This window comes from Papaver somniferum, chromosome 7, assembly GCF_003573695.1.
Source record: "Papaver somniferum cultivar HN1 chromosome 7, ASM357369v1, whole genome shotgun sequence".
Classification (NCBI taxonomy): Eukaryota; Viridiplantae; Streptophyta; class Magnoliopsida; order Ranunculales; family Papaveraceae; genus Papaver; species Papaver somniferum.
In genome coordinates, this window is record NC_039364.1 from 45448936 (window position 1) to 45472042 (window position 23107).

The 23107-nt window shown below is 36.8% G+C and overlaps 1 long non-coding RNA gene across 1 annotated transcript; it reads right to left on the bottom strand.

Annotated features, from left to right (window-relative positions):
* Nucleotides 1–18592: 18592 nt before the first annotated feature.
* Nucleotides 18593–21119, bottom strand: LOC113297165. The gene is made up of 3 exons (XR_003333353.1): nt 20842–21119; nt 19521–19577; nt 18593–18993 (listed from the first exon to the last, which is right to left on the bottom strand). It is a non-coding gene; the product is annotated as an uncharacterized LOC113297165 (long non-coding RNA).
* Nucleotides 21120–23107: the final 1988 nt, after the last annotated feature.

Consider the following 23107-nt stretch of genomic DNA (forward strand, 5'->3'; position numbering starts at 1 on the left):
CAGTTAATGACCTTCTCTCTCAGAAATCATATCTCTAATCAAGGTGTATGCTCAACTTGGAGACTAACATTTACACCTAAATCTTTTCTGGCGTTATCCAAGATTGTCGCGGCCCAAGCGAACTCATCATCACTATTTATGAGAAGACGAGAACGAACTTGGTTTTCCTCTCGCTAAGCACAACATTTTGACGATTGGCTTCATCTCGTTCAAGTTGAACCTCAAGAAGAGTCTCTTGGAATTTCGCCAAAGCCTTAACACCTTGATCAGAGATACGATATTTATCATCTATAAGTTTGCTAATCTTGGTTCTTAATTCATTGATCTTCTCTTTATAATTGAGATAAAAACGTTTAAATTGGTTGGCTAAACCTAAACTAGATCTATGATCAATCTCTAAGAGGCGAAATTTGGATTTAAGTTCATTCAAAGGCAGAGATGAAATTTTATCATTAGAGAAACTATTCAAAGATTTATTAAGATGTTCAAGAAGAGTGTCATTATCTAAGGCATCGGGAAATGAACGAAGAAGAATGGCTTCATCAGAAAGACCATAAATGTCTGCAAAAATGATTAATCAAATAAGATAAGACAATAGGATGAATGAATGAAAAGAAAGGAGAAAAATTGCATACCATAGAGCTGATCATTAGCTTTTTAAAGAGTAGAGATTTTGTTCCTTTGCGAAGAAGTGTCGGTTTCCAGTTGTTTGTTCTTCTCGCGAAGACCTTTGACTTTAGCTTCTAACTGTTCGTTCTTCTCACGAAGACCCTTAGCTTCAATTTCCAGTTCCTCATTCTTTGTACGAAATTGAAGATTCTTCTTTTTAAAAATTTCGCGTCTCCTCTCCAGATCTGAGGCAACAACGAAAGAAGCTTTTCCATCCTGCGAGAAAATACAAGAAATACTAAAATAAAAAGAAATTTTGAGTCAAAATAATGAAGAAGTAAAAAGACGAAGGCATACCAAACTATTGAGAGAATTTAGGAAGCTAGGAGTCACTGATCTGGAGACCCCACGAAGAGAACTATCACCATCCAACAAAGGAGTATCGCAAATAGTTGCGAGAGATTTGCATATACTGACGAGGAAATTATCTCCCATCCCTTTCCAAGAATTAGAGAAGATACCAGATAATTGTGCCATAGAGGATTCAGGTGGAGAATCTTTATTCGCAGCAGAGTCGTCATCATCATCTTTGTTGTCTTCATCATCTTCAGAACCATCAGGGAAATGAACATCTGAAGGAGGAGGAGAATTCCCTCTCTTTCTTTTCTTTGAAGAGGATGCATATGATTTTCCTTTGTGAATAATATCTTTACCTTTATCACCAGCCGTCGCAGCTTTGGTGGGTTCTTCTACTTCAGCAATAATCTTCACACACAAATGAAGATAAGAAATAGAGGAAACAATATATTGTTTAAAATCATAAAAGAATATTTATTACCTCATCTCTGTATGAGCGAAGAGCTAACAAGGTACTGGCTTTCCCAGTCCTATGGTAGATATCTTTCAGTTTTTGGATCTGTAGAATGTCGCAAGAATCAGCGAACAAAAGAATAAAAAAAAATGTAAAGTGGGCGAAACTGGAAGAAACATACCTCTTTCTTCTTCTCGAGCCAAGAAAATACCCAAGGTTGATAAGTAGCGAGATTCTCAGGAAGAACATTTGACCCAGCAATGTAAGGTCCTTTCAGCATCAAGGGAAAAATGCACCATTTATCATCTTTGTATTGGCGAGGGGTTGTGTTCTTACCAGAGTGCCAATCAATGTCATGCATGAGAATTTTATCTTCAGCAATAACATCCTTCCTTTTCAAGCGAATACCCCAGCGAGTATTCTCTTTCTTCATGGATATTAATTCATAATTTTCGAAGAAATTCGCTACTGTATACTTCTCAGCGACTATTTCTAGATCTACGAATTTAGGATCCCTAAGTTCTTTGGAATAAAGAGATCCTTTACCAGCACCACGGTTAGTGAACTCCATCATCATACGGATGCAATCCCCACTCAATTGGAAGATAGCTCGCGAAAACCCCGAGTGAGCAAGAATTTCATAAAACAGGGGAATATCTGGGTCATAAAGAGGAATGGGGAGACCTGCGAGAATTTGACCCAGCGAAACTATGATTGATTGATCATCACAATGTTGATCAGAGAAAAGTTTGATAGAAATAATTGACTTGGCACTTTCACCAGGAATGGTAGAAAGTGTGAAACCCTTCTCAGCAAGATCTTTTTGAACATCCTTTAAGGTTTTCTCATGTTTTTGACCGCTTGGAGGCATATCTGAATATAGAGTATGGGAATGGATGAAAAGTAAGAAGATTGAAGAGGGAAGAATTACAGTAGCAGAACTTACGGAAGAACAATAGAGTTGCAGAGATGAGAGAGTAAAAAGAGAAGAGAAAGTAAAAAGAAAATGGAAAGAAGAGTAAGAAGAATATATAGAGAAGATTTTTTTTTACTCGAAGAAATAAACAACATTAATGCGAAAAGACGTGAGCGGTTGAAAAGCAGCGGTTACAGAAGACGTGTCAAGAAATAGATGGAAGAAAGGATATGTGTGATAAATGCAGAATATGAAGAGATGGACAGCTGCGGCATTTCTCACATCATTCTCTACTTCGCAGAGAAGATATGAGAAGAGGCAAGATGTAGGATCAGAATCTCGCAGCAATAATGCCTCAACGAAATTATTAACAACACAACACAACAGTGTCGCAGAACAACTTCAGAAATGACATAATAAACGACGTCAGCTAAATCATGAGAAAAATGTGATGGTCCTGCAAAAATTAGGGAGCTTGCGAGATTAACATTTGTAAGGTTGTGAGAATATCGCAAACCATATCCGAAAATAAATGACAGATTAGCTGTCATCCACTATGTATTTCCCTATAAATAGTCATTCAGTTGTAAAGAAAAAGAGAGAGATCTTTTTTGAGTGAGAAGCAAGTAAATAGGAGAGAGAAAATTTAGAGCAGAGGTTATTTTTGATTCCTTTATCTTTTCTTGTAAGATTGTTTAAAGATTCATCAATAAAATTAAGATTATTAATCCAAAAATGAGTTGAATGTTAATGAAATCTTATGAGGGGTGTAGTGTAGGATTTCCTGCAACTACAAAGACTTGTGTAATTATGTTCATGGTTTGTTTTTTTAAGTTACCAAGAACTTATGTAACTAGTTTATTTAAGCTTTAAAACATGTGTGTGAATGATTATTGAATATAAAGCGGGTTTAAATGGGTTTAAACCCAAACCCGTCCAACCCGTAGCGGGCGGGTAAAAAAACCCGTCCGCTGTTTGTGGGTGCGGGGTTGGTTATGAAAATAAAAACCCGCAGTCTGTGGGTGCAAGGTTGGTTTTAGCTAATACCCTCCCAAACCCGCCCATGTGCAGCCCTAGACTCAACTACATTCCAGTCCAAAGTTCTGATAGTAGGATAGTGTCTATAGCAGTTTAATATAGTTTGGTGTTCAAGTCTGGACTAGGTCCGGGGGTTTTCTGCATTTGCGGTTTACTCGTTAACAAAATTTCCAGTGTTTGTGTTATTTCTTTTTCCGCATCATATTATCTTTGTAATTGTAATATCACAGGTTGAAAAGACGAGGGTACCCAAATATGCCCCAATCTAAAACTTTTCCACCTATAAGTCCTTTCTCCGAAAGTGATTTTCTATAGACTGAGTTGAGACAATACAACTAATCGGTTCACACTTCGTATGATCGTCTATGGATACGAGATCGAGACAATACGACAACAAGATAACTTGTGTGATTGACTATAGATACAAGATCGAGACAATACAACAACGAAGTATGTTTACTTGATAATAGGTTCGGACTTAACCAAACTCTAGGGATTGTCTATCAAGTAAAATAGGAACTAACATTTGTGGATTTTACTTCTAATTATAATAAAAACAATTATAATTGCGGAAATAGAAAGGTAAAAGACACATCAAGATCTTGTTAACGAGGAAACTGCAAATGCAGAAAAACCCCGGGACCTAGTCCAGAATTGAATACTCTCAGAATTAAGCCGCTATACAAAATCAAACCAACTTCGTATAGTTGAGACCAAAAAACTAAACCTATAGTTCACCTAGTTTCCTCAGTATCCCTGCGCCTCCAACTTGTAAATAAGTCACGCACTTGGAACAATTCCTTTGGTTCGTATTCCAAACAGTAAAGGAACAAAAAATTTGTTCGGTAACAACTATTCAAACAACGTGATATGAGTTTGACAAAGGCTCTTCCGTTTAACCAATAAACTCCTTTGTCGGGTCCTTAGATCAATCTCTCGACAACTACCGAAGTAATTGTTAGACTATGCAATCAATACTATTAATCACAAAGAAGTGTGTTGATGCCGATCTACTCAACTAATCAATCCAATCTATCACAAAGATAAACCGATTATAGTTGGATCCCTTTCCAGCCGAAACAAGTATTGTGCACACCAAAGATTATGAACCCAAAAAGTCTTCTTGTCTTCAAATCTTCTTTAATCTTCAATCAACACCTGCACACAATCAACTTGAATCTCTTGTGATCAATCACACACAGAACGGAGTCTGTTAACGTTGGATTATCACAAGACGTCTTTAGAACTACAAATAGTCTAAAGATCCCCGTTGAAACCTCGATCTAGTTTGAGTGAATCTTATATCAGAAGAGAAGATTCTCAAGCATAAACAAACTAGGTGCAATCAAAGTTCAACAACCGTTAGTCAATCAAATCAATCGAAAACTAATAATAAACCGCAATTATCTAGTTTCCCACCAACGGTACTAATAGAGCTTCTCAATCCCAAAGAAGTCTTTAAACTGAGCGGCCGTAAGAGATTTCGCGAAATTAGGTTACTTTCCTCTCCGAATAGGCGGCTCCACCAGTAACAACACAACTAGGTAGTTTTGCTGGATCTGAGGATTAGTTTGCTAGAAATGCAAACTTCAATATTTATAGACAAGGAATTTTGGACACCAAGGAATTTCCAAAACCGAATATTCTCAAAGATATGCAATAAACACAAAATCGGTTTTCATAATTCCTGGAAAATGCACTGTCCAAATATTGATCGAAATCCCAATAGAAAAATCTATAATCAGTAAATGCACATTACTAATTATTATTTTCTAAAGATATGGCATTTAATTGTTGGAGATTAAATAGCACATAAAAACTAAGAAACCTTAATTAAAAGATTCTCAATTTATTTCGATCCTGGGATTCTCCTTTAGCTATTAAGGAATATCTTTGAACAATTAATGATAAGAGTTACTGCACATGTTCAAAGTATGTCGACATCTTTATTTTGCAAGTCCTTTTCATACTTACAATCTTGGAAACGATTTGCCACACTTCCAAACAAGTTTAGAATTGGTTCGTCTGAATTCCAAGAACTATGTGATTGATTATCCTATCAAATCACCAATTATGGGTTTCATGGTTTTACTAAAACAAGTTCGGTTCTACCTCCATGTGAGTATTGTGCATAGTCACGCTAGTTACCAAAATTCGATTGACTAGGTACTAGGATCGGTTCCCCACAACTTATGGTAACTACCTGTATTCGGTTGCACATGTCCATAGGATCGGTTCCCCCAAAACTACAAACTTGTTGCACATGTTCATAGGATTGGTTCCCCCATCTACTAAAAATGTGTTGCGCCTCTTAAAAGGATCGATTCCCTCTTGAAAATTTGTTGCACCTCTTACTAGGATCGGTTCCACAATGACTAGATAAAAGTTGCTATTTACAAGGCATCGATCATACCATCTTGAGTGACTACTTAAGATCGGTTTCACTAATAAAAGTCATACCAATACATAAGTCAGGCCTTGTGAATAGTTTTACCAAGATACATAAACAAGTTTATGAGCGGTTATACTAAACACACATATTGGTAATTCAAAATAGATTTGCAATGAATAACAATACCAATAAGCCTAGCAATTTCCCTTTCGATTCACAAAACGAGTTTATGAACTTACTTCCTTTAAACGAATGTAAAACATTGTTTCCTAGGATGAAATCTACACTCGTACCCATACATAATCACAATAGCATTCATATGATCATGTCGATGTCTTATATACAAATTTTAATGGTTAAGAAATAAACCTCGTATTGTATTCCTTAATACTATGTCTAACTAGAGTTTCATACACAACTTCGTAGTTATGTTTTCAATATGCACGACTTGAAAGATACAATAGGGAATGAAACACTTCAAGTCAAATATTACTAACCTCAAGAGGAAGGATGATGTTGTCGTTGTAGCTCCATACTTCTTCACATTCTTCAAGTCTTCATGTAATACTTGTAAGTCTCATATCCTAACACTTTAAAGCTAACCTATACGAAGTTGACTCTAGTATATAATCAAGCGACTCTTCAAATGAGTTTTGATCCACTAAAATATGACAACCAAACTTGACATACCAACGCTTGGTGGGTTCAACCGAGCTATGCTCTAACACAGGTTGTACGTTAATCAATCAAAGTAGATATATTCATCATTGTTTGTTAGATACGACTTGATTGATTATTGAATATTGATCTTTGGAATCGTCCAAGTACTCTCACACATAATCAGGTTTACAGAAGCTTACAGACTTGCTTCTGTAAACATTCTGATTGTGCGAGAAAGTGATATAATCTCTTCATATAATTCCTTGATTGAGATTCATTAAGTTGAACTCTCGGAATTGTATTCCAGTTTAGTCCATACAGGTTGCCTAAGAAAAAAATTGGTGGTGTACTTTGGTATCCCCGCGTTTTCAGTTAGTATCAGAGCAAGCAAACATACGACAGACCTAACAAGTTTGTGTTTGAAGCAATCCGACTATACAGACAGGGACGAAATCTCTGATAAACGTACCACCAGTTTGGAAAACACTATTCTTATGAATTCTTTAAAAGAGTCTGAATTTTCAAACTCTCTTATAGATGAATGTTATGTTCCCGTAAAACAGTGGACTGTTCATAAGTGTCATCCATATCTGATGAGTCTGACTCAAAAGTTGAACTGGAAGCAGCCAAAAAAGTACTGAAATTTTAAAACATGTAGGATTTCAGTCTTCCGAGGTCAATCGGCTGTAACACAAAGTCAATACTCTTATTGGTATTATTTCTGAACATGATTCCAAAACAGAGATTTTTTTTGAAGAACAAGCGGAAGTGAAATAAAAAATTCTTTCACTCGAGGCTAAACTTAAACATAATGCCTTGGATATCGAACGATTTTTGAGTAAGAACACTACTCCACTTTGCGATAGTGAATCCAAAGAAACTACCGTGAAGACAACTTCTGAAAAAGGAGATGAGCTAGAAAAGGTAAAAACACTCATTGTTCATGATAAGCTAACAAATCGCAGTCAGAGACTGATAAACAAAGTACTAGTACTTTGTCAAGATATGATCAGTGATAAGTGCGTAATTCTTATGATTTTAGTGTCCATTCCATACTTCTTTTAGCTATTATTCTTGCATGTATTCGTATTATTACTCTTGTTTTCTCTTATTTTCCTCTATTAGGTGAATCATCCAAAACGGAGCTACAAAGTTCTGAAAAGAGCTTAGAAGAGAAGTATTCCAAGAATCCAAGCGCCCAAGTCCAAGAGAAGTGGAAGAAGTGCGACAAAAAGGAGCAAAACACTCAAAATCAAGATATGGTCCAAAGACCGATCTTAACTCATTCAAATTAAGGATTTCTCATCACCATCTTGAAGCTAATTGAAAGAGGAAAATAATGCAAAAAGAATTAGGTCATTCCGAGTTCGGACGAATAAGTTGTGGCCAAAACAAGCTTTTTATCAAATACCGAAGACAAGCAAGTATGCATACGGGTATGCGTACCTTGGAACAAATTTTCAGTATGCAAACGGGTACGCGTACTTATTTCCCCTGGATTTAACTGAAATTTAAGTATGCAAATGGGTATGTACCTTGGAAGGCCAAAACTCACGGTTATGGTCCTTATTTCGTATTTCTGGGTCGGGTTCTTGAACCGAACTAAATACTTGGAGGCCAAGCAATGTAAACCTATAAAAGGAGGTATTAGGTCATGAATGATATATCCTCAAGAGGTCATGAAATTGTAAGTCTTGGAGAGAAGAAACATCACACGGAGCAAAAGCTAGGGATTTGGAGTGATTCTTCAATCGTAACGATATCCCTAAACTTTTCTCATATGTATATCATGGATGCTTCTACATCCATGAGTAGCTAATCACCTATTGATTGAGGATGAATTCTAAGTTGTAAACTTGATTCGCTTTAATATATGAATCTAATTTGATTTCTTCATATGATTATCGTTTGTTTCTACTATGAGTAAATATTACGATTGATTGATTGATTGTTCTAGGTGGCCAACTAAATCAGTTTATTGATTAATCTAAAGCTAGTAAAGGGTTTGGATACCCGTGTAATTGTTGAATAACCCCTACAAAAGTAGAAAACGTGAAACCTTGCAGAGGGATTATGTGGAGCAATCACGTGTAGAAACAACACTAGAAAGTGGACCTTGCGCTAAGAGTCTAACTACTAGGATTAACCTAAGTCACAAAACATAAAACATTCGACCAAGCTACACCTTGAGTGCGCTACTACTTGGTGGTTTGGACGAACAGAATCTGGTATTCGGGCGCTTCGATACCTAGTGACCAGAGGACTTTAGAAAATAACACTGCTCTAGTTGCTTTTCTACGGTTGGTCATAATCTATGATTAATGAAGAATAGATGAATATATTAACTCATTGATAGTTTATTGACGAAGAAGGATTCCTCGATCATATCTCTCTTTATTGCTTGCAACTTAATATTTTCAATTGCTTTTATTTACTTTATTCAAATCTAAATAAAAACCTCCCCCTTTGTGACATTTTGACAACTAAAACTCACTGCTCTTCGTGGGAACGATCCTTATTTCCATTATATTACCAGTTAAATGTGTGGACATAAGATTATTAATTTGACTGCACTTACGACAACCATCAAATTTTGGCGCCGCTGCCGGGGAGCAGTCGGTAGCTTTAGTTGTTATTTTTATTAGTTTTATTTTTGATTTAATTATTTCTTTTTAGTTTCTAATTTTTGTTTTCTAGATTTTGGTTTCAGGTACTTAATCTCTGGCACTGAAGGATTGGGATTACCAGAGGTGCGGAATTCAAACCCCTAAAGGAACAGTATTGCAAGCACGTCAGCAGTTGCTACAAGAACCCTCTTCTGAAGAGATGGTAGACGGTGCAAATCCACCACCTCCTCCTCCTCCGGAGAGGAAAACGTTGAGAGATCTAACATCCCCATGTTTGGATTCTCAACCATTGTGTATTACTCTAAATGACACAGTGGAACTTAAGTCAATATTCTTCATTGGATTCCAAAGTTCAGGGGACTACCGGGTGAAGATCCTAATCGATACCTGCAGCAGTTTCAGAATACAATCAGAAGTATGAGAAAAAGTGACGATGATGCTGATACAGCTTTCCTACAAGCTTTTCCGTTCTCATTAACAGACCAAGCAAAATCATGGTTATATTATCTTCCTTCCGGAAGTATTACCATATGGAACGGAATGAAAAAGATGTTTTTAGAGAAGTATTTTCCTGCTTCTAAAGCTGTATCTATTTGTAAGGAGATTTGTGGCATTGTGAAAATTACTGGAGAATCTTTGTATGAATACTGGGAGAGATACAAGAGATTGTTGGCGAGCTTTCCACACCATCAAATACCACCGCAACTCATTATCACACACTTTTATGAAGGTTTACTACCACAAGAAAGACACTTGATTGATGCGGCTAGCGGTGGGTGCATTGGCTACTAAAACTATCGAGGAAGCTACTAGTTTGATTGAAAGCATGGTTGCAAACGCTCAACAATTTTACACTCGAGATTCCTCAACCATTAGTAGAGTTAGCGAGATGGGAGATTCTTCGCACATGGAGCAACGAATGAGTAATATGGAAAAAATGTTACAACGTATAACATCTGTAGTTGTTCCTTCATATGAAGAGGATGCCGAGGTAAATGTTATATTTCCTAATCATAGGCAAAGGTATGACGCCTATTCTAATACTTATAATCCTGGTCGGAAAGATCACCCTAATTTCAGTTATGTCAACAAGCAAGCAGCAGTCCCTAATCCGTATGGGCGGCAAGGTGGTTTTCAACAACAACAACCTCGGAATGATGAATCCAAGTTTGAATCACTCATCTCCATAATCAAACAGGGTCAACATAAAACTGATCAATTCATACAGAAAGCCAAACAACATTAGTTAACAACTGATAACTCCATTAGAGACTTACAAACTCAGATGGGGCAAATGGAAACAAATGTGAATCAAATGAAAGCGCAAGATTCAAAAAAGTTCCCATCACAACCTTTTGTGAACCCAATAGAGCACGTTAATGCAGTAACTCTAAGAAGTGCGAGACAAACTGAAGATCCACATCAACAAAAATAGGTTAGTAACGACGTCGAAAAGGAAGTAGAGGAGGAAACCGTCCCCAAGAAAAATCCAACCTCAAACGGCCAACCTAAGGACACGGTTCTCACTTTTACCATACCACCTCCTTTTCCTAGTCGTTTTGCCAAATCCAAGAAATAAGCTCAAAATCAGGAAATCATGGATATTTTCAGCAAGATACACATAAACATTCCATTTATTGAGGCCATCAGACCCGTACCCAGGTATGCAAAGGTTTTGAAGGATTTGTGTATAATGAATGATAGGTTGATTACTAATGAGATTACTCAAGTGGGCGAAAGTGCTACAACTATGTTACTAAAGAAGATGCCTACAAATGTGAAGATCCTGGTGGTTTCACAGTTCCCATTACCATTGGGAACCGACGATTTGAGCGTGCTTTGCTTGATTTGGGAGCTTCCATAAGTGTTATGTCAGCCGATGTTTATGATTCTCTGAATCTCAGACCTTTAAAAGAGGCGAGGATTACTATTCAATTGGAAAACAAGTCCAACATATATCCTAAAGTAGTGATGGAGGACGTGTTATTTCAAGTGAATCAGTTAATTTTTCCGGTTGATTTTTACATTGTGGATATGCAAAATGGAGATAATTGTTCATCTACTTCGTTACTTCTTGGGAGACCGTTTATGAAAACTGCAAAGACGAAGATTGATGTTGATAGTGGTGCACTCACTACGGAATTTGATAAGGAGATCATACGGTTCAATATTTTTAAAACCATGTGCTATCCCAGTGATGTTCACTATGCTTTCTCTATTGATGTTATTGGTTCGTTAGCGCAACAAATGTTTGATTTGAATAACGAGGATGAACTCAGAGTTGTATTACGGAATAACATCAATTTAGACGTTCATGGACAGCCGAACCTGGACGTTGAGATAGCCAAAGAATTGGTGGAAATGTGTGGTGCATTAACAACACTACAACAAGCCAAACATGGTAATATTTCTTATATTTCTTTACCCATAACTAATGAGGTTCCGTTACCTTCTATTGTGCAGGCACCGAAACTAAAACTAAAGCCGCTTCCGGACCATTTAAAGTACGCATACTTGGGTGATAAATAAGAACTTCCGGTGATTATTGCAAAGAACCTCAGCCCAATACAAGAAGAACGTCTACATAGGGTTCTTAAAAAGCACAAAACGACTATTGGTTGGACAATTGCTGATATCAAAGGCATTAGTAAATCCATGTGCATGCATAAAATACTAATGGAAGATGATTTTAAGCCTGTACGTAATGCTCAACGTAGGCTTAACCCCCCAATGATGGAGGTCGTGAAGAAAGAGATCCTCAAATTTCTAAGTGTGGGGGTGATTTACCCAATTTCTGACAACAAATGGGTTAGCCCGGTACAGGTGGTACCTAAGAAAACAGGTGTCACTGTTGTTAGAAATCAAGATAATGAACTTGTTCCTACAAGAGTTCAAACAGGATGGAGAGTGTGCATAGACTACAGAAAGCTTAATACCACAACCCGAAAGGATCACTTTCCTTTTCCTTTCATTGATCAGATGTTAGAGAGGTTAGCGGGACATTCACATTACTGCTTTTTGGACGGTTATTTGGGGTACAATCAGATTTTTATTGCACCAGAAGATCAAGAGAAGACTACTTTCACTTGTCCTTTTGGTACGTTTGCCTATAGAAGGATGTCGTTTGGTCTTTGCAATGCGCCTGCCACTTTTCATAGGTGTATGGTTAGTATATTTTCTGACTACGTGGAACGCATTATTGAGGTATTTATGGATGATTTTAGTGTTTATGGTGATTCATTTGATAATTGTTTATAAAATCTTGAACTTATGCTAAAAAGATGCATAAACACTAACCTTGTTCTTAATTGGGAGAAATGTCACTTTATGGTAAACCATGGTATAGTGCGCGGTCACATTGTGTCCTCTCGAGGGCTTGAAGTTGACAAAGCAAAGATAGACTTAATAAGAAACTTACAACATCCCACTTCGGTGAGGGAGATTCGTTCTTTTCTTGGTCATCCAGGTTTTTACAGGCGGTTTATCAAGGATTTCTCCAAAATCTTTATGCCGATGTGCAAATTAGTGCAAAAAGAGGTTGTTTTTGACTTCAACAAGGAGTTCAAGGATGCCTTTGATAGATTGAAAGAATTGTTGACAACTGCACCAATTATTAATTCACCGAACTGGAGTTTTCCATTTGAATTAATGTGTGATTCAAGTGACTATACAGTTGGAGCCGTTTTGGGTGAAAGAGTAGACAAGCTGTCTCATGTGATTTATTACGCATCTAGGACCCTAAACGATGCATAAATCAACTATTCTACCACCGAGAAAGAATTTCTGGCTATAGTGTTTGCACTAGAAAAATTTAGATCATACTTGGTGGGTACAAAAGTGATTGTATATTCCGATCATGCAATACTTAGGTACCTAATAAAGAAGAAAGAAGCTAAGACAAGACTTATACGGTGGATACTACTATTGCAAGAATTTGATTATGAAATTATGGATAAGAGGGGTGTTGAAAATACTGTAGTGGATCATCTTAGTAGACTCGTTGTTTCTGAAGAAGAACTTCCTTTACAAGATCGTTTTCCATATGAACAACTTTTCTCAATTGAAGATTCAACACCTTGGTACGTGGACATAGTGAATTATTTGGTGACAAGGAAAGTACCTAGTACAATGTCTAATTTTCAAAAGCTTAAGCTTAAGAAAATAACCAAGCAGTATGTGTGGGATGGGCCCTATTAGTGGAAATACGTTCTGATCAAGTCATCCGCAGGTGCGTACCTAATTATGAATTTTGATCTATTCTTACTTTTTGTCATACTTATGCATGTGGTGGTCACTTTGGTTCTAAACGTACCGCTTTCAAAGTACTTGAAAGTGGATTTTATTGGCCTACCCTATTTGAGGATGCGTATATTTTTTGCAAATATTGTGATAGATGTCAAAGAACGGGCAATCTAGGTGCTAGAAATCAAATGCCACTCACACCAATTCTTGCAGTAGAAGTATTTGATGTGTGGGGAATTGATTTTATGGGTCCTTTTGTCAGTTCTAATGGAAATTTTTATATACTTCTTGTTGTGGTTTATGTTTCGAAATGGGTGGAAGCTAAAGCCACCCCTACTAATGATTCTCAATTTGTTTGTGAGTTTGTGAAGGAATATATATTTTCTAGACATGGTACACCAAGAGTGGTTATCAGTGACGGAGGCTCACATTTTCAGAAATACTTCCATGCTCTACTCAAGAAGTACAACATAACACACAAGGTTGGTACGCCATATCACCCACAAACTAGTGGGCAAGCCGGAATCTCAAATTGTGATATTAAATCCATTCTTGAGAAAATCGTAAACACTACACGGAAAGATTGGAGTTATAGGCTTAATGATGCATTATGGGCATATAGAATGGCGTAAAAAACATTGGTATGTCTCCATATCGGTTAGTTTATGGAAAAGCTTGTCATCTTCCGGTTGAGCTTGAACACAAGGCTTATTGGGAGATAAAGATGTGCAACATGGATTATGACAATGCGGGGAAACAAAGGAAGTTACAACTTAACGAGCTAGAGGAGATACGTAATGATGCTTACGAGAGTTCTCGTATATACAAGGAAAAGACGAAACTTTTCCATGACAAGATGACTTTTCGGAAGAGTTTTGTTGTGGGTCAAAAAGTTCTTTTATTTAATTCTCGTCTTAAGTTATTTCCTGGAAAGCTAAGGTCCCGATGGGGTGGACCGTTTGTTGTTACTAATGTTTTTCCTTATGGTGCAGTTGAGGTTACTAGTCTCACTACAGGGACAACTTTTAAAGTCAATGGCCATAGATTGAAGCCATATTACGAAAATTTTCCTACAGAGAATGTAGACGTAATTGAACTTCAGGATTGACTCCCTCTGAAGGAGTAGCATAATTGGGATGCCAAGTCGGGCTGAGGACATTAAACTAAGCGCTACATGGGAAGCAACCCATCAGTTTTGTATCTCTATCCCTTTTGTTTTTAGTTTTATTAGTTTTGCATATCATATTTTGCATTCCCATCTAAGAGTTTACAAAGTCTTATCTATAATGAAAGTTTTGACGAATTCTTGTCAGAAAATTCTGACTACGCAGTTGTCATGAAAATAGCTCTCGAGACTTAACACAGAGTCCGATTTGAGTGGTTGGCCCCAAATTCTAAACAGGACAGACTCGCCTTTCTTTTCCAAAAATAAAATCTTAATTCGGAGTCTATTAAGTTGGAGCGATAGGCCTGGACATTTGAGTTTCGGTATTTTCCAGAACTTTTCAGATTGCATATATGTCAGTCCGGAGGCCATAAAAGTCAAACCGTTTATCGAAACACTGTTACCTTTTGACACTTTATAGAAAAGATGTAGGCGAACAACTTTCATTTAGGATGTTTTTCCTAGTTCCCTACTCATTGGTACAGAGTTTGAGTTTTTCAGGGTTGCTATGTCAGAAATCAGAATTTTCGGTTTTGAACATTGAGGACAATGTTGAGTTTAAGTGTGGGGGAGCATTGAGTATCATACTATATGCATATACACATAAAAAATAATACTATTTGATTTCTTGCATTCTTGATACTTCACCTTTTGGAGTTAATTATGAGCTATATAGGATGACACTCTAAACCTTTTTAGGTTGAAACAGTTCTTACAGCTGTAGATTGAGTTCCACTTTTTCATTCTAAAATCCTTAAATATATACGTTCATAATTGAATGTGAAACTCAGGTGCTAGCAATACCATGGTAGTCGTTTGAAAGATTCATCCTCGCTATTATCATTACTGAATCACTTTCTTTTTATTTTTTGCAGTTATATGTTTCTCTAAAGTGATTTGGTGAGATCCTAATACTGCCATGGATGTTATAGAAAGGTAATCATTGGTTGAGTATATAAAAGCCCTATAGACAACTGTCTTACACTCATAAAGAGTGAGTCGGAAAAAAAACATATATATAAGGCTCATCTTCATTTATCGACATTAATAAATGATAGGTCCGGAATTAAGGACTAATCATGTAGTCGATGAAAAAAACCTATCATCATTATATAGCAAGTCAAAAAGACTACTGATGAGGTTCTCGACACTTGGATAGCAGTATGTGTGAAACATTGTCACTGTCTCCGTCGCCTAAACAAGCGTGGAACGCAGGATCCAAAGCAACTATCACATACTTGCTGAAAAGGAACATGCGCTTAGAGTATCTAATCATGTGGTCGATTTAAATGGGTTCTTCTCTCAACTATTGCGCTATAAATAAGAATCATTTGACGACATTCACACTAGTACTGTGGGTAACATCTTTCACTTTAGTCAACATTTGCACACTTCATTTTTCTATTTCCATTCTCTTATCTATCCATGTGATTTCGGTATGCGAGTGTTGCAGCAAAATGTTGAGAAACATTGCAACAAGTACGATGACTATCTTAGTAGAGTTTTACAATCAGGTTGAATGTCACATGTAAGTAATTGCTTATGTGTGATGATTGGAATGTATTTGGGATGTTTGTAGCTAAAGAACATATGTAGGATGATTATCTTATTAACTACTACTTTGTGTCTATCCTTAGTGGTTATTCCAAGGCGAGAAATTGGAGTAGGTTTTGTGGGTATACCTCTTGTGAACCCTCACTTAACTATAACTCGTCCACTAGGGACACCTAGGGGTTTAAAGGCTAGTTATACATGCTAAGTATAACCGTATTCTCAACGAAATGGAGTTGTTGTATTTAGTATTAGTTTTATTTAGTTTTCTCAAGGACTAGCAAAAGCTAAGTGTGGGGCAATTTGATAAGTGAATAATTCTTATGATTTTGGTGTCCATTCCATACTTGTTTTAGCTATTATTCTTGCATGTATTCGTATTATAACTCTTGTTTTCTCTTATTTGCCTCTATTAGGTGAATCATACAAAAATGAGCTACAAAGTGCTGAAAATATCTTAGAAGAGAAGTATTCCAAGAACCCAAGCGCCCAAGTCCAAGAGAAGTGGAAGAAGTGCGACAAAAAGGAGCAAAACACTCAAAATCAAGAGACGGGCCAAAGACCGATCTTAACTCATTCAAATTAAGAATTTCTCATCACAATCTTGAAGATGATTGAAAGAGCAAAAGAATGCAAAAAGAATGAGGTCATTCCGAGTTCGGACGAAGAAGTTATGGTCAAAACAAGCTTTTTATCAAATACCGAAGACAAGCAAGTATGCGTACGGGTATGCGTACCTTGGAACGAATTTTCAGTATGCATACGGGTATGCGTACTTATTTCCCCTGGATTTAACTGAAATTTAAGTATGCAAACGTGTATGCGTACCTTGGAAGGCCAAAACTCACGGTTATGGTCCTTATTTCGCATTTTTGGGTCGGTTTCTTGAACCGAACTAAATACTTGAAGGCCAAGCAATGTAAACCTATAAAAGGAGGTATTGAGTCATGAATGATATATCATCAAGAGGTCACAAAATTGTAAGTCTTGGAGAGAAGAAACATCACACGGAGCAAAAGTTAGGGATTTGGAGCGACTCTTCAATAGTAACGATATCTCTAAACTTTTCTCATATGTATATCATGGATGCTTCTACATCCATGAGTAGCTAAACAACTATTGATTGAGGATGAAATCTAAGTTGTAAACTTGATTTGATATAATATATGAATCTATTTTGATTTCTTCATATGATTATCGTTTGTTTCTACTATGAGTAAATATTATGATTGATTGTTCTAGGTATCCAACTAAATCAGTTTATTGATTAATCTAAAGCTAATAAAGGGTTAGGATACCCGTGTAATTGTTGAATAACCCCTACAAAAGTAGAAAACGTGAAACCTTGCAGAGGGATTTTGTGGAGCAATCACGTGTAGAAACAACACTAGAAAGTGGACCTTGCGCTAAGAGTCTAACTACTAGAAACAACACTAGAATAACCCCTACAAAAGTGCGCTACTGCTTGGTGGTTTGGACGAATAGAATCTGGTATTCGAGCGCTTCGATACCTAATGACCAAAGGACTTTAGAGAATAGCACTGCTCTGGCTGCTTTTCTACGGTTGGTGATAATCTATGATTAATGAAGAATAGATGAATATATTAACTCATTGACAGTTTATTAACGAAGAGGGATTCCTCGATCATATCTCTCTCTATTGCTTACAACTTAATATTTTCAATTGCTTTTATTTATTTTATTCAAATCTAAAACAACCCCCCCCCCCCTTCTTGTGACATTTTGACAACTAAAACTCACTGCTCTTCGTGGGAACGATCCTTACTTCCATTATATTACCAGTTAATTGTGTGGAAATAAGATTATTAATTTGATTGCACTTACGATATCCATCAATCAGTTAAATATCTCTGACCAAGAAAAAACTGTGTATCTAAGGAGGAAGTGTTCTTCACAAAACGAGTACGATAAAACTACCTATTCTGATTTCATTGAAACTAACAAAGTGTTTTTATTGCAACACTAAAGGACATGTTCAAAGAAAGTGTAAACTGAGATTGAAAAAGTATCAGTTTGGCCGTCCCCAAAACATCTTGGGATTTAATTCTGAAGGCTATAACTGATATTCAGATATCTAAACCACTTGGGGTGAAAACACATTCGAGCAAATTTGCTTCTAGGAATGTCAGTTCTCCATGGTCTACGAATATCGTAACAAGTCAAAAAGGTAGTATGTAAAATTGGTTAAAGAAGAACTCAGAAAAAACGTCACAGATATGGGTTCGTAAGGATACTCATACGCCTCCTGAGAAAATTAATGTTTTCATCGATAAAACGATTCAACGAGCTAACATGGATTTGGTCATTATAGGGATTTGCTTCTGTAAACATTCTGATTGTGAAGAAAGAAATATAAGTTCTTCGTATAATTTCTTGATTGAGATTCATTAAGTTGAATATATTCGAGTTTAGTCTAAACAGGTTTCCTAAAACATTGGTGGTATATTTTTGGTACCTGTAGCGCCCCCTTTTCATTAAACAGTAATTAGAACACTAAAACCCAAGCCTCGGGTATTAACTATCATCAACTAAGTCTATTTAGGCTGATTACAAAACAAAAGGAAAGTATAACATGGCTTTCCAAATTAAAAAAAAACAACACAAGGTCTACAAGAACCTGATTAATTACAGACGGAACATGCTGACACTGGACTGTCCTGAAATGTATCCTTCTTTTCAAGACATGTCATGTACTTCAACTGAACTCTAAAAGTTATAAGATACATATATAATCACCTAATTTACAATGTGGTGTTTGATATTACATATATACACTCGGAAGTTAGAGACTACTTACAATCAACCCAAGAAAAACACCTCCAAAAAGTTACATACGACAGACAGCGCCTCCGTGAGACCAACAACGATCTCCCGAGAACGCAAGTTAAACAATCTATTCGACCCAAATGCTAAACTCTCCTTCACCCGCTTCTTCACCACTTGAACAAACATTACCTGCCACTAAAAAAAAAGATATGGAACAGTGAGCCAAACAAGCTCAGTAGGCACTTACACTTCTCAAATGAAATCATTAAAGTTGAATTTCAAACAATGCAATTTTACCAAACGTTAAAAACACACTCAACCCACTGAAAATAGACAGCATGTACTTCAAACATTAAAAGAAGCCAAACGCACACGAAAAAATCACGTATACGGAGCTAACTCCTCCTTCAAACAATGTATAATATGGTGACTCGTCCCGCACCTAGATAATAATATGGTGACTCGTCCCAAACCTAGCTATTACATAGGAAATAGTTATAAATGGAGCAGAGTTCCTATATACCACAGATGGAAACTCTTGTTTCCCATAACATTCATACAAGCAAGCAACATTTTAGGTCCTTTCTAAGTAAAAGAAATGCCAAGAGAATCAACAGGATTTTAGGGAATCAAAATCCAACAATGCATGAGTTTTGTTAAAGTGCATAAATATAGTTTGTGAAAAGACATTAATGGTACAAAAGAGCGATGTAAGTTCCCACCTCAACTCACAACTCAAACCTTAATCTCCGCAGTCCGCCTATCGAATCCGAAGACACCTTAATGACACAGAAGTTAATGTTAGAGAAACAGAACAACCTCGCTGAACCTAATCTATATGGCATAACAAACTGACTTAGCCAAACAGTACAACTTGTAAACAGCATGAGGGTCTAAGTTTCAGGGTGCATAAAACACTCATCATTAATCCAAATTAAACATCCAATAGCTCTTTAGATAGATAACATCCTCCTCTACAACTTTCGTTAAGACTTCATGGACTAAATCAATCTCTATCATACCTATAAAAGTCCATAAAGATGCCTACTTACCGCAGTTACAAGAAAATTCCAGATTCCATACTAAATACTAAAAATTATCACAACTTAATCGATTCAACTCCAAATCAAGCAACATAATTCTCTAAGTATTGGTAGTTCGATATACTATAATCCCTACGCAAGAACTAAGGCAAATTTAAGTTGTAAATGTCAAATTTTCTTAAAAGCTAAACTGCCAGGATTGCAAAATGTAAGACACACAAGCTGGCATAATCAAAACATATTATTGTATCAGAAACAATGAATATCATGCTGAGATTGTTGTTCAAAAACACCTAAAACTCATCAGTAGAAGTCCGAAGCTAGATCAAGTTGCACAAGTATCAAACTTGCTGGAAACCGAACTTGCTGGAGCATTGAACAGCAGTTACTGAGTTAAATATATTCCACGACATGAAGTTCATAGAGGAGTACTTAAAATCACAATAGATATGCCTTTCGGAGAACCAAATTTCATGAAAAGAAACCTTATTTCGGTTCATTACCTAAAGTACCCTAAAATCGAGCCTAAAAGTCACAGGACCACACGTAAAATTTCTGAGATGATGTGATTGCTTCAATACAAATAATTTTCTTAAGAAATCTGGCACTTACTTATAAGGTCACACATATTTAATTCTAAGTCCTAACAGAGTTCTGCTCCTATCATGAATCAGTAGATAGAACCACACACATCCAACCTTGGCAGTATCCAACAACACAATGTAAATAATCTGAAATAAGTATTCATTTCAAATCAACTAACTTCGATGTAGAACCTAGATTTGTAGTGACTCATACTCATGTATCAATATCCAGTCGAGTTCCAAAACCACCCTAGTTCAGTAATCATGAAACTAAAATTCAATTCCGATCGAAACCCCTAAATCTGTTCATTCAGGGATTGATGACATTAAAGAGTAATAGGTTCGGTAGAATCATTCAGTAGACTAGTCAGGTAAGTTCAAACAGTTGGACAAGAAGTAATAGAGTTAAACCATACCTGAAATTTATAGTCAAGAACACCAAAATTCCCTTTTTTTTCGATCCTTCTCAAGTTTCTACTGAGATTGGTAATTCAAAAGTTTCAGAACCATCACCCTCTTTCCCTCACTGGGTTGAGTAGGAAATCTTAGGTTAGGGTTCACGAGTTTGGTTTCCACCTGAATCTTTTTCGAACTAACAAAGTTACAGGCGATGGAAGAAAAGAGAATACCTTTCAGATAAGTTTGTTCAAGAGTTTCATCCTTTCTTATCTTAATTCTTTTGTTTTCCAAACATAACCCCAACAAAAGTGAACCACTGTGTCAAGGTAGGAATTCACCACGTGTCGATCAAAATTGCACACTAAGCTAATATAAAAAAATATGATAATTCTAGTCTAGTATAATACTAAGCTAGTCATTCAACAACAACAAAATTTAAGACAATACAGTAAGAATGCTTGGCATTCTTATTCGCAAAAACTGACGACCAACCAAAAACAAGCCAACTGAATGGTCGACTAACCACAGATATTGATACTAGCGCCAATTAATATTAGATGAATTATTGAGCTTCTACAATCGTCCTACCTAACACAACTTTTTGTCCTCGAAAAGTAAACAACATACCTCAGTGAAACAAATATGGGTATTGAGCTCTTATGTCTGATTCCTTCTCCCAAGTAGCTTCTTCGGTGTTATGATGAATCCATCGCACTTTCACCAAAGGAATAACTTTATTCCTCAAAATTTTCTCCTTATAGTTCAGAATTTCCACCGGTCCTTCTTTATAAGAACCATCATCTTCTAATGGTAGAGACTGCCAATCCAACACATGCGAAGGATCCGATTCGTAACCACGTAACATAGACACATGAAAAACATTATGAACCTGACCCATGTTTGCTGGTAATGCAAGCCTGTAAGCTACTTCTCCAACTTTCTCAACAATCTGAAATGGATCAATAAACCGTGGTGCGAGTTTTCCCTTCAATCCAAACCTAGTAACACCCTTTCTTGGTGATACTCATAACAATACATGTTTCCCAACTTCAAATTGTAATGGACGTCGACTATGGTCTGCATAACTTTTTTGTCTACTCTGGGCTGCCCGAAGACGTTCTTTAATGACTCTAATATTCTCCGTGATCTCTACAATTATTGTCAGCCCAGTCAACAAGTTGTCTCCAACCTCTGTCCAACAAATTGGTGATCTACACGGTCGCCCATAAAACGCCTCGAACGCTGCCATACCAATACTTGCCTGATAGATATTGTTGTATGCAAACTCAGCTAACGGCAAATGACCCTTCCAGCTACCTTGAAATTCCAGCACACATGCCCTAAGCATATCACCCGTTCTGATAGCCCATCTAATTGCGAATGGAAAGCTGAACTGAGAGTAACATTAGTACCAAACGCTTTTTGAAGACCCCTCCAAAAATCAGATGTAAACTGAGTACCTTTGTCTGATATAATGGATAGCGGAACACCGTGTAACCGAACAATTTCAGAAACATACAACTGTGCTAGCTTGTCAACTGGGTAACTAGTTTTGACTGGTACAAAATGAGCCGTCTTCGTTAATATGTCCACTACAACCCATATGGAATCCATACCATCACTAGTTTTAGGCAACCCACTAACAAAATCCATTGTGATATATTCCCACTTCCATTCTGGAATAGCTAAGGTCTGAAGAAGACCCCCTGGTAACCTATTTTCAGCCTTTACTTGCTGGCATGTCAAACATTTCTTCACAAAATTAGCAATACACTTCTTCATTCCCGGCCACCAAAAAAATTCTTCTTAAATTTCTGTACATCTTAGTACCCCCTGGGTGTATAGTGTAATGAGATTGATGTGCTTCGTTTAATATCTCATTCCTCAGTTCTAACCCTGTCTCCTTCGGTGCCCATAAGCGATTCCTGAAACGAAGTGTCTCATCATAATGTAGCTTCCAGTCCTTGTTGTCTTTGTCATTAGCCATGTCTAAATATCTTACAAAATGTTAACTTTCAACTTGAACTTTGGTTATCCTCTGAATCAATATAGATTGTACTGCCATCTGAGCTAGATATCCTTTGCAATCACTACCATTTTCTGACTCCTGAAATGGATAATCTGCAGCTTCATCTAATAACAACCATTCCTTGACCATCAGTTGTGCTAGAATTCCCTCTCTCTTACGACTAAGAGCGTCAGCCACCACATTTGCCTTAGCCGGATGATACAACAAGGTAAACTCATAATATTTCATGTACTCAGTCCAGCGTCTCTGTCTCA